At 42.8% G+C, this 12,624-nt stretch overlaps 1 protein-coding gene across 9 annotated transcripts in view; it reads right to left on the bottom strand.

The window, feature by feature from the left end:
- ARID1B (AT-rich interaction domain 1B) overlaps positions 1 to 12,624 on the bottom strand; it is a 320,001-nt gene that overhangs the window by 202,725 nt on the left and 104,652 nt on the right. The gene's annotated exons all lie outside the window — the stretch shown is intronic.

The raw sequence follows: 12,624 nt of genomic DNA, 5'->3' as shown, positions 1-12,624 counted from the left end.
AGACAGAACTGCCAGCCTGTTCCCTAAACTAGGAACGATTCATCCAGTAAACAGCGAAGAGCAACACAATCCCACTTATCTTCACTGAGTATCTTTTGGGATCTTTAACTTTCCATGCAAATCCTATACTTCGTACACCGTACATACGCAGACATTATTTACTTTATAAACCCCAGTCACAGAAAGCATGAGTTCCAAGTTTTCCTTACAATGAATTTCATAATCTACCCTTCTGCAGTCAGGGCACACACCGAGATCGAGGATTATTCATTAGAGGAAGGAATTAGCAGGATTTTAGGCTTCAATGGCCTGTACAGACTATTAGCTCGCATTTGGCTATTAGGTGGGTAAGCAGAGTGGTCTCTAAAGCGCCGGCAGGAGCCAACAATAAATTCTGCCAGTGAGGCTCAGCACCAGCTTTCCTGGGCCTGGCGGAAGGGGGAAGGCTGGCCCAGCAGCCCCCTGGGGCCCAGCAGCCAGAGGTCCCGCCTGGAGCTGACAGCCTTGCTACTAGGCCCCCACAGCGCCAGGCCACAGCACCCAGCAACGCAGCCCAGACCCGCGTGGCCATGTGTGACACAGGGAGCTGGGGAGCGGGCCAGGGCGGGCGGCAGGGCTGGCTCAGGGCTGGCAGCCGGCCTCCTTCCATCACGGTCGAGATCTGCCGTTCAAGGACAAGAGGAGCACTGCAAACAGCTCAGACGCCCCATTTCCTGTGCACACAGTGCATTTATTCATCCTGAGTGCCCCTCTCCACCTTCTGAGAATGCCAGCCGATACCTTCCCATTAACAAGCTAATTCACGGCTTCAAGACATGGGAAAAAATGAGCGGAGTCTAACAAAGGTCTCTGGCTTTTTATTTTATTAAAGTTAACTCACCGCTGTATTCCAGATGCAGGATGGAAAAATACCTCTACCAAAACACACAGGGCAGGACCACCTGCCTGTTCAGCTACAGCTAGGGCATAAATGCTAGAAAACCAAGAGATCTTGATTTAACTTCCCTCCTCTTTGCATTTCCAAGGCACGCAGCAACAACCACATTAAGTACAGCTTCTACGAACGGAAGTGCTGACAGATAAGCAGCATGAATCCAATCAGGAAAATGTCTTGCAGCTCAGTACAACATTTCATCCTCACCTGGATCCGTAAAACATTTCAACCAGAATAAAAGGCACCATCAAAAGAGCCACCCTAATTCACCACTCCTGCAATTTTGTATCAGCATAAGTTCAGTGATTTCAAAGCAATTACACAGATGTAAAACAAGGCTGATCACTGCAATAAATCAGTCCCAGCGCAAATCCAGAGGAACTCTTCCATGCCTCAAAACGTGTACAAATAAAAATATTAAGACAGAACATTATAGGAAGACACACACAATTGCATATAATTGTAAATACACATTCCACCAGATCTGTGTCCAATGGCCAAATGGAGCCATGCTTTGTTCCCGACCATTTACTATTAGATTGTTTAAATGCGATTACGACAGAAAGGAGAAAAAAAAGCACAGATCTTTTAATTTAGAGGACACAAAGATTTCGTAAACAAAATACAGTAAATAAAGAAACAGAAGTTCAGCAGATCTAAGCTGCCCACGTTCATTAGAGCCATACATTGATTTCCTAGCTCACATGAAAGGATTCTGAGGAAGCTGAATGGAATGCTTTTCTGGATATTGATCAAACAGAATACCTTACATTAAAAAAATGTAATTACACACAAAATAATTTGAGAAACTTTTCTTGAAAAGAGGAAACGGAAGAATCTGTGAGATGCAGGGAATGGAAAGAAGAGACATTCTTGTTACAGTGTTAGTAAGACAGAGAAATGCCTTCCGTTTCATCCTCTCCTCTAAAGACAAACTGGTGATTTTTAATTAGTCACGACGTTCAGTCCTATGGCATCACTTATCTCAGAACAGCATTAGTGCAAATGAACGTTCAGCACGGTTATTTCCTTCCTCTCCTGCCTTTCTTCTTCAAAACTGTGAACAAAGCGACCGCTCCCGAGATCGAGGGGCTTACCGCGCAATTTTGAGAGCCGCAGACAGTTGTACTGTGCAAATCTCTCCACTGCTTGTCAGCGCCGTTCAACCCACGACTTAAAACTGCTCCACTAATTCCAACCCTGGACCTTACTTGCGAAATGAGTACTAATTTTCTGACTCTTTTTTGAAAGGGACAAAAGGATTCCAGGAGACAGGAAGGAGCTCACTTCCACTTGAGAACCTATCAGCCTGTTTGAACCCGGCTCTTTAGAAGTAACGTTTTCTCATTCTATGAAAGCCTCCGCACATCCCTTTTCAGATCACAACCAAATCATTAGGGCCTGCCACAAAACCTATTAAAGTCGATGCAATTCACTCAAAGACTTCAAAGGACTTGGATCCAGACGCGAGGTGAAATGCTGAGCGGCAGCCTGGCGGCACCTCTGGTGCAGAGGGAAGGCCGTGCCATGCTGGCTATGGAGGGGCTGCTATCCACGCCATCCCTGGTGCCCTGGCATAGTTCCAGAGACCGAGCACCCACAGCATGCTAGGAAGGCTCCTGGGCACGTTCTTGCAGTTTTGTTTCATCCAGAAGGAATTTGTGTGCACTGGGCCCACTGGTTTAGACGGATTGACGGCCTGTAGCGGGGCTCAACTGAGAGAGCCTCTTCAAAAGCCTGTTCTGATACAAGTGAGAGTTTCATCCAGCTGCACTCCAACACCAACGCAAATCAAACAGATCCAGCTGCCACTGACAGGGCAAGGCCAGCTTCTGGGAAGGGAAGTCTTAAGGAACCAAACGATTTCCAGAAATACTGCAAACAAGATGGCTCATTTCAGCCTCCGCAGCACAGCCAGCAGCCCAGGAAGAAGTGATGTGCTGCAGCCTATTCAGTGCCCACAGCTCAATACCAACCATCTGAACCCAGCACTGATGCTTCATACGTAATAAAGAAAACACGGAGCACAGCTATCCAAAAAAATCCTAACTCTCAGGCAGAACTTAAGTGAAATTACTGTCTGTGAGATGCCAAAGTCCAGCCTTCAGAAGTTTTTACAGTTTGGTAATTCAAAATCAGTGGCAGCACTCTTCTTCTTCAGGCTTGTACACAATTTCCTGCAATTTTCTGATTTTTGACTAATGATCATTAATGTTCTCAACACTTCTCATTTATCTGACATGCCTTGATCAGAAATTCAAATTGTGTTTCATTTCTAATGCCTGCATTTGTTCAAAAATATGCTATGCAGAAGCATTCGTTCAGAAAGAAAACAAGGAAGTACCCAGGGCTGTCTTTCACCAGATTGGCTCCAAAACTGTTCTGGTTCTCCAAAACACAGAATCTCAAAAATACAGCTGAGTTCTTTTAGTTGTGTCAACAGATAAACATCTCAACACACTGTTCGCAGGCTGATTTCAGGCTGCAAGTAAGAGAAAGTAAAAAGGTCTTTCATGCGAAGCCCTCCTCCAAGCTTAAACCATGTTTCATGAATTTTACTAAAAGGAAATCTGTGCTGAAATGGAACATTTACAGATGTTCAACACCTGCTTAAGTAAATGAACCCTAGAGTAACTGTTAATCAGTTTCATAAAATATCTATTTTGTTCTGTACTCTGAGCAATTTCATCCTAATTTGGGGTTACAGCTTCTTTTCTGAGGTATAAAAGCAAAACTAACACGAAAAAGAGACAAATTAGTGTTGTCTTTTCATTTGGTAACTGAATGAAATTAAAATACAATTTCATTATGGCAGCGCTAGAGCAAACAAATGCACAAAAAACACCAAAGCAAAACCAAACTGCACACTTAACCTACTTCTGAAAGGACACATCAAACCGAAATTACAATGTTATATCACTATTATTAGCTTTAGAAATGAAGCATTTAGAAGTAATTTCAGTTTTCAGCCTGTTATCCTAAATGATGGCATATGTAAAAAGAGCATATACAGAAATGTAGTTTGGAAAAGATTAAGAGATTATTTTGGAAGCAAATTACTCCATAAATAAAGCACAAAGGGAACACAGCATCATTCAGGAATGGACATCTGTCACCCGAGCAGATACCACATCGTACATTCACAGCTTAATTCCGCATGTGGAAAAACAAGACTTATAACAACACATAAAATCTTACATGTGTTACATTTATTTTTATATTTCTAGTTCCCATCAACATCCAGGCACCAAAAAGTACAAATATTATACACAGAGGAAATGGTAAGGAATAAAATGAAAAAAAGAACACAGCAAAAGCAAAAAGTTACAGAGAGTTAGAAAAATCTAGCCCTACCCTGAGCACTGCTCAGCACTGCTTTTCTTTTAGTGGGGGAGGGAACGAAGAGGGAAGGGAAGTCACATTCCATGTCATCTTGACAGCGACCTCTTATTCAAAAACTATTATTTTTCCATCTTGAATAAGAGAGAACCAAGTGCTCTTCATAATCACATAAATGACCTACCACTCTCTAAGTGCTCTCTCTTAGATCAACAAAGAGCTATCGGAAGCAGAAAGTATTACACACTACTCCCCTGTCGTCTCAATCCAAGATGAAGGCACGGTTCAACCTTACCATAAGAGAAGCCTTGAAAGACCAACAGCTTTAGGAAATACACTTATCAGGCTATTCTTCCTCTTCACAGCAATCTTTTCAGAATTTTGAAGTGTAAAAATGATAAAGACACAGGAGAAGAAAAGCATGAGATGAGAGTTAACTTTTATTTTTCTAGGGGAAAGAAATCGATGGCTTTAAACCGGCATTGAACAAGGGTGGGAGGAAAAGTTTCCTTCGTCATTAAGGGTCAACTGCTAATGCTAGGTTGCAGAAGATCCTCGCAACTAACTTAACCTAGCAGCCCTCACTGCCAGGCACTCCATATCCTTACAAACTCTCCCTGCGCTCATAAAGGAGGACTCAAGGAGGGCCCATCCCAATAAGGTCAATGGAAAGTCTATGGCTCCTTAAACCAGAAGAGGAGCTGTTCGGGGGGGGGGGGGCGGGAGGTTGTTAGGTTTTTCTTTTTTCTCAGGGAAGGATGAAGCAAGAAATCCTATTCATTTAATTGTTTGCAGTTCTCCCCATAAAATTAAATGGGAAAAGTACACAGAGGAAAAAAAAACGCATTAAATAAAAGGGAAAAAAAAAAAAGGAAAGTCTGTCAGACAACCGTTTAACCAAACACACAAATATCACACAGAAAGGCCTTCCTGCTATGTTGAAATCCAACTGCAAATCAAGTTAGCTCAATATGAAGGAAGGATCTGGTGCACTGAGTGACTCAGCAAGCCAGAGCTCAAGCTGGCTCCCAGGACAGAGTGCGAGGCAGCCCACGTCCCGAGCACCCTGTCCTGCCTACTCTGAGTGCTGTGCAGCTTTGCAGCTTCAACTATTCCAAAACAACCCACAACCCCCTATCCCACCTGGAAGAGTAACAGCACGGCCATGGGCTGTAGGAAAAAAAAAGTCTTAACCACGGTACTTCAAAGGCTTAGTCATCAGTAATGAAAGCTTACCTTCACCGGCCAGGTCACTGTGAAATACTGACTGCAAGAACTTCCATTCATCCAGCTGAATCACCGCCAAAGAGCACAAAACAAACTGTTGCCAGTAGATAGATTTGCTGGAAATTCAAATTCTCTAAAAATGGGGAAATCACAGCTGAGAAATAATGTCTGTTGAAACATTCGGTGTTCACAGGACTGCAACGCTCTTCTTACAATAAAAAAGAGCTGAGGAATATACAAAGGACCATGGCAGGCACCAGGATGGCTCAGAACTCCTTCAAAAACTAAATCCATAAATTCACCTCCACCACTATCACAAAGCAAAAAGATCAAATGTACATTATCAGTAGGAGGAACCAACAGGCCATAATGCTTTCTTCTGCTTCTACCAGGAGAGAGCATAATGAGGCGCAAAGGAAGAGCAAACATGAGAAAACCCTAGGAGAATCCTTGGATCTGACCTTCTCTCCACATTCTCCCTCCGTCATCTCTTTTCTTTTTATTTTTTTTAAAGCTTCTATAAAATCCTTGCTGTATTGCTGACTGCAGAGTACTTCCTGAAGAATGCATAATTACGTCTCTTTAACCCCTTGCTCTCACAAAGCATACACTGTGCTTGGATCCATTTTTTAAACATCCCCTACCTCAAAAGGACGAGAAGAACATGCACAGGCTAACAGAGCCGATATAGAAACATTGCCAAGAATTCTAACCCATAAAAATTAGGACTATCCACACTATTTCAGTTGTAGATGCCCTTGTGTATCCTTCTCCTACATGCTTTGTTTCAGACTGCTCTGAACATTTCAGGCCCAGCACCTTCCTTCGCTTGCCTTTCTACACAAACCTTACAACTTGCAGACCTCTTCACTTCCAACACTTCAATCCCTACCTCTGGAAGAGCTTGAGAATCTACTCACACGCTGAAGACAACAAGCACTTCCTGTGACTCTCACCCTTCATCTAGTGCCTGAAGTAATAAGCAATTCTTCAAGTTAGTACGTAATTTTGAATTTTTATGGTATTGGTGAGAAATCTCACAATACAGCACTTGCATTTTCCAAAATTCAAGAACTAGCACACACTCTGAAACAATTTGTTCTCAAGTAAATATTTTTGCAGACCATATTTGCTGCTGGTAACAAGGCAAGAATTTGTTCAAAAATAACTTAAGTACTAGCTGCAGAGTTTTAATGGACAGGAGACCTGAACTAATAAGCATATGCAACCACGGTGGCAGTGAGCTAGAAATGATGGGAAAACAGACATCTTGGCCTAAGACTTAAACAAAAAACTTCCCACAGACTGCAAGCTAATGAGGAGTGTTTTTTCCTCTCCATTCTGTCTGTACTTCCAGCTAGTTAGAAGAATTGCTGGAGGCTAAGGAGTCTGAATACAGACACTACTTATATAGGTAATACTGGTTTCTAAAGGAATTTTTTTTCACTTACGAATGATTTGAAAATATACTGTTTGCAGCAGGACTTCCACCTGTGCTGAAGAGTGCGATTATAGCTCAGCCAGAAGGCTGCAAGTGTTAAGAATGAATGGGAGCTGCACTTGCTGGTCACTACAGGTATAACATGTGCAGCAGGAAATCAGGTTTACAGACCCTATCCAAAGAAAGAGGCCCAGAACAGATGTTAATGCAGAGGAGCACGGTAAGAATTGGGTAGAATGAACATAAGAATTAACGGGCCTAATCCAAAACTCATGGAAAAGGCTGATTTCAATGAAGTTTGAACTGGGACCTCAAGGAATAAGTAGATAGAGGAAAGCAGAGGGAAGCATACACCGGTTTGGTACTCCTACAGTTGTTGTTTGTTGGCTGATTTGGAAATAATTATTTTAAGCACAAGTCTGGATCTTGACTCCATGTGGTGTTTCTCTTTTAAATAGGCTCCCCAGTCTGTTCTTTTGACTCCAAATCACTAGGTCTCAAAGACAAAACTCAGTTACAAATAACCAATACGCTGTTCTCATACCTTCTACACATTCTTCCGTACTGTGAATTATTATAATTAAAAACAATCCAGCTTTATTTAAGTAATTTTAGGTAAACTGTTATAGTTCCATGAAGTCAGCAAAGATGTGAAAACTTCTATCAATTAGAGTCTTAGCCAAAAGAGTTAAGAGAACAAAGAAAATGAAAATACTAGGAACTCGGGAAAAATCTGAGGCAGGAATAATTTTAAGTTGTTCTGAATTCTGCAAATACAGCACTAAGAAGAACATTGAGTACCTAAATAATTAAAGTTTATCCTCTTTATTGAAACAGTCCATGTTTGAGAATTTGTGCGAGTCTTAATGTTTAATTAAGGGATTTAAACACTGCTGTAAGTGAAATCTCTATGCAACCTTAACTATGGATTCGCCAGGTCACTTCCATAATATATTCATGTTGGGAGACCCAGGACCTCGCAGTTACTACAAACACACGGTTCAAATATCAGTCACAAGCATGTGAAAAATCAATTTACAAGGAGATGAAAAAATAAATGTTCTAGGAGATAGGACATGCTAATGAAAATGAGTGTACTGTGTTTGCTTTTTGTGCACGTCCAGGTTTTGGTTTCACATGCAGCAACTGCTGAGACATGTTTGTTTAGTGATTAAAATAGAAAAAAAGATTAAGCAGCAACTTTGAAAAGCCCTGTGCAGATAAAGATATGCCTGTTTTATAAGCAATTAGTAATTTCTTCTTAATGGAATGTAAACGGTTTTCTCCAGTTTTCCTAAAATTCGCACATTCAAGGGGAATGTAACTCAAAGGATGAAATTCATCTCCACAATACCTGGAAATAAGAGTACAAATGTAGTCCAACCTACCTAACATATGCAGTTGTAAAATAAAGTAGCCACATGGAGTAGATTTAAAAGATTTTTTAAAAAAACAAAACAAAAACAAACCCATGAATATAAAAGAAAAGCTTTTAAAAACATGTTATTGCCACATTCTTCAACACTACAAAACATTAACTCCAAGCTGCGCCACAACACAGCCCACAGCTGCTGTAGGCCAAGAGTGGGGACAGGCTTTGTGCTAGTGGCAGGCAACCAGGAGCCAGGCTGACCATCCATCCTTCATCTCTCCCACTGCCCCCCTGAGCTAGGGAATGTATTTTGTTTGTATGTATTTTGTATGTAATGTATTTTTTCTAGTCAGCAGTATTTGCTGAAGGTGCCTCCTGGCTTCACACAGCTGAATGGGAACAAATGTGGCAACCAATGCTGTGCTTTGAGACACTGAGCACTGAAGGTGGAGGTATCGTTTACACCAACATCGCTACAAAATATCATTGAAAAGGAACAAAAACCGAGGACTGCCTTTTCCTGAGATGTGCTTGGAAGTGCCTGGGCAAGCAGGATTTGTGCTAGATTCAGAGGAACAAAGTAAGGTCCTTAGGTACCAGTAAGTACCTCTCAGAACAACAAATCCACAGCTCCAAAACCTAAAACCGAGGGCGTTAGGGGGAATTATCAGAGCTATGTTTGCTTATTAGCCTTCAAGTTTTTATACAGAGACTCTGTCTGCAGGGACGACTGAATCCCCGTATCCACAGCACTTGACGGCACTTGGATATATGCCTCCTACTAGAAGCTAAAATGAAAGCTATATTTTACAGCTCTGGAAAAGCAAAACAAAGCCCGCAGCTTGTGTTTATACTAATATTTCTACCTATCTAGATGTACTTCACCAGCTCTGCATTAAAGAGGAAGGTGATGGGGGTAAACTCTGTATCCTCAGGATTGTTCCAGATTTATTTGTCCTGGAGGTGCATCTCGTTTTAAGGCTGCTAACAAAACTCTGTGTATGCAGAGAGTGGGACAACACCACTGAGAGGAGAAGATAAAATGGGCATGCACATTAAAACACGATCCCAGAATATGTCCTTGACTTGAAACCTTCGCAGCTGTACCACAGCTCACGTGCCGACTTTGGTATTTGCTTCAGTGACACGATGGCAGCGCAGCAGGCTGTGCTGCATTCTAGAACGCTTCAAAAACGCAGAATTCTTCAAAAAACAGTTAAAAAAAAAAAAGACAAAAGAAAGCCTTTTTCAGTTGTTAAAATTTTAAATGGGAGCTGTGGGAAGTGTTCAAGGCTTCCCTCCAAGTTTTTTGAAGATCGAGGAGAGAAAGGGTTAATCCTAAAGAATAAAAGAGCAACAGCAAATCTGACTACGTTTGAAAAAGCCTATAAAATGTTACAAGCAAAACAGGAAAGCTTGTGTTAATAATGCATAAACCGAAGGGGGGGGGAGGGAGCTCCCTGTTTAATGGAATGGCGCTTTATCCCCGCAGTTAAAACGAAACAAGCCGTGGCTATCAATCCGCGACACCTCACAGCAGCGCGGCCCGGCGCGCTGCCCGCCCGGGGTCGGCCCCGCGGCCCCCGAGCCGCGGCCTGCTGCTGCCGGGCGCTACATACCAGCCCGGCTCAGCGGAGGCCATTACCCGCCCCGTCGCCATGGCGACGCTAACAGTGAGGCCGACTTCAAAGGCACGGCTGTAATGTCAGCCTGCCAGCAGCCAGAGGGAGCGGTAAGGGGACCTGCCCGGGCGGCCCCAGCGACAAAAACACACGGTCGGCTCTCCGGGCCGTTCCGCCGTCCTGAGGGCTAGCGGCGAGTCAGCAAAGGAGAGGGAAAGTAGTCTTCACTTTTTTGCTCTAGATTAAAAGAGCAGGGATACGTGCAAGACTGCTTCGGAGAAAACTGTCGCAGGGAAGGAGGAAGCTGGCTTTCAGATTTTGCCACTGCGCAGATCCCAGCACTAAAGACTAACAGTAGTACAGAGAGATTGCCTCAGCGTATGCACTCTTGCCTCATCAACACGCTCTTTACCAAGCACGACACAGCTACACACTTAGAAATCAACGCGTGGAGCGGCCCTGCAACCCAGCAGCAAGAGGGCACTCTGCCCGGCAGCCACCAGCTTGGTTATGGCTGCTGCCAGCCCTCCTTGCCTGCCCTTCATGAGGTGGCGCAGCTCTTGTCCCTGGGCCCGCTTCCCCTGGAACTGCTGCTGCTCGCTTCAACCAGGGCACGCAGGAGTCAGCCTCTCCACCACCCTGAAGTTCCTGCCCTCACCAGAAAGGCACATTCCCTCTGACAGGGCCCTGTTTGGTCATCCACATCCCTAACAGCACCGTAAGGAGCACGCCTGCTCCTTTATGCCACTGGAGCACAGCGCATTGCGTGGTTGAACTGCCCTCTCCCCAGCCAAGGCACAATCCAAGGCTGCGCTTCCTTTTGGCTTTTGTCACCCACCTCTTTAAGGCTGGGACACACACATGCTTGAGCTGGGTCCAGTGCTTGAGACTAACCAATTACCCAACTGGGTTTGGAGGGGCAGCAGCAGCCTGATCTGCCCTTGGCTGATCAAGAATGCAAGGGGGTTGTGGGCTACGAAATCCAGCTTTTGACAACACTGAGCCCGTGGCATCTATACTAGAGTATGCTGGAATCTGAAACCAGTGAGAAATTCAAATACACACAACAGGTACATGTAATGTCTTAGGCTGCTAGGAAAACAATTATTTTTAAAGACTAAATATAAACAGGGTTGGGGTTTTGTTTGTTTGTTTGTTTTTAAACTTGAACATATAGCTGATGGTGTTTTGTTTCCAAATTACACTTTATGTGGATGTGGGAGGTGAGAAAAAAAAGAGTGTCAGTCTATAGGTGCTCTTAATTACTCTTCAAACCCGTAGTGTCACTGCAGACTGTAAATGACAGAAGACAGCACTCACTTCATGTGGCTAGCTGACTGCAGCCCTCTGACCACATCTCCATGGAAATGGAGGTCAAGCAATCAACATTATTATACAAGAGGTGAAAGTTTGTTTTTCTGGCAAAAATAAGGTAAAGGTTCCACAGGATTTACTTCAGTCTGGCCTGTACTGCTCTGAAAATAGGCATTAAAAAGCAGGCATTTGTTGTCGTTGGTATTTTTTTCTTTGTTTTTTTCTTTTCTTTTTTTGACAGGTTCTTCTGTAAACTAACCAGCAAAAACAGAAGAGCTAAAGTGTATGTAAGAAGCGCCTTTCATGAGTATGCGACCTCTGTCTCTTTGCAGCCAAGGAAGATCGCTCCATTGGCAGCCCAAATGGCCACTTGCACTCCATGCTGCTGACCAAGCACCGAAGAGCCCTCGGGCCAGAGGCAGATGAAGACTTAGAGCCAAAAATATTCTGTACTTTGTCATACCTCAGAATAGGAACAAAAAGGCGGTTGCTGTGATTTCCAGCAAGACAAAATGTCTAACGAGCCATGCCGGAAGAATCAGCAGTCATTTAAAAAACAACAGTATGGTGTGTATGCAGCCTTCCTAAGCCTTCTTTAAAAGCACAAACAAAACAAAGGAAAAGAGCGAAGACAGAGGAAAAATGGGCTGTAAGACAATCCAAAGGAAGCAATGACTATGAGATGTTATTAAAAAAAAAAAAAGCAAAACACAGATCCTAAAATTTTATAGCCCTGTTTCAATAAATCCTGAAGAACTGCGCTGAAAATTGCACTGAACAACTTTCCTTTTTTTCCCTGCTTTCATGTAAGCATCTAATGATACAATAAACAAAGAGGATGAGGAAAAAAAAAAAAGCTTTTATGAAGTTTTCATTAAGCACTATTATTAAAATCCTGACACGGTCTGTAAATTAAACAAGGGAAAGAAAGAATCTGGAGTTTTTCTTCTGTCTCCACTGCAGTATTCTATGAAAAACTGGTAAGGCTTTCAGTTAATCATAAAAGTCAAAATGGAAGGATAACATTTGGAATTAAACTACCTTCCATATCATAATGAATTAAACCACTAAGGCTAATGTCTACACTTAATCCATACACCATTTACCTATATAATCTTGCGAAGTTATTGTGATTTTACAAGTACATCTATGCTTGCAGTTCCTTTATTCCCATATTTCCTGAAAACAAGTGCTGGCCACAGTCTAGTTTGCAGTTAAATAACAGTAAGAATGTTCTAAACTTCTTTCATTACCTTCAGCACAACGTGTGTTGGCAAAATTTGTCATCTATGAGACTATAAATGTAAATGCAAGCACCCACTTTCCAGTGCTCTGACATGAAACGAGCTTTGTTCTCCTCCACAACTGTGCATTC

The sequence above is a fragment of the Gallus gallus genome, chromosome 3, assembly GCF_016699485.2.
Source record: "Gallus gallus isolate bGalGal1 chromosome 3, bGalGal1.mat.broiler.GRCg7b, whole genome shotgun sequence".
Lineage (NCBI taxonomy): Eukaryota > Metazoa > Chordata > Aves > Galliformes > Phasianidae > Gallus > Gallus gallus.
The sequence above is the reverse complement of the archived record's forward strand: the minus strand, read 5'-3'. Positions and strand labels throughout refer to the sequence as shown.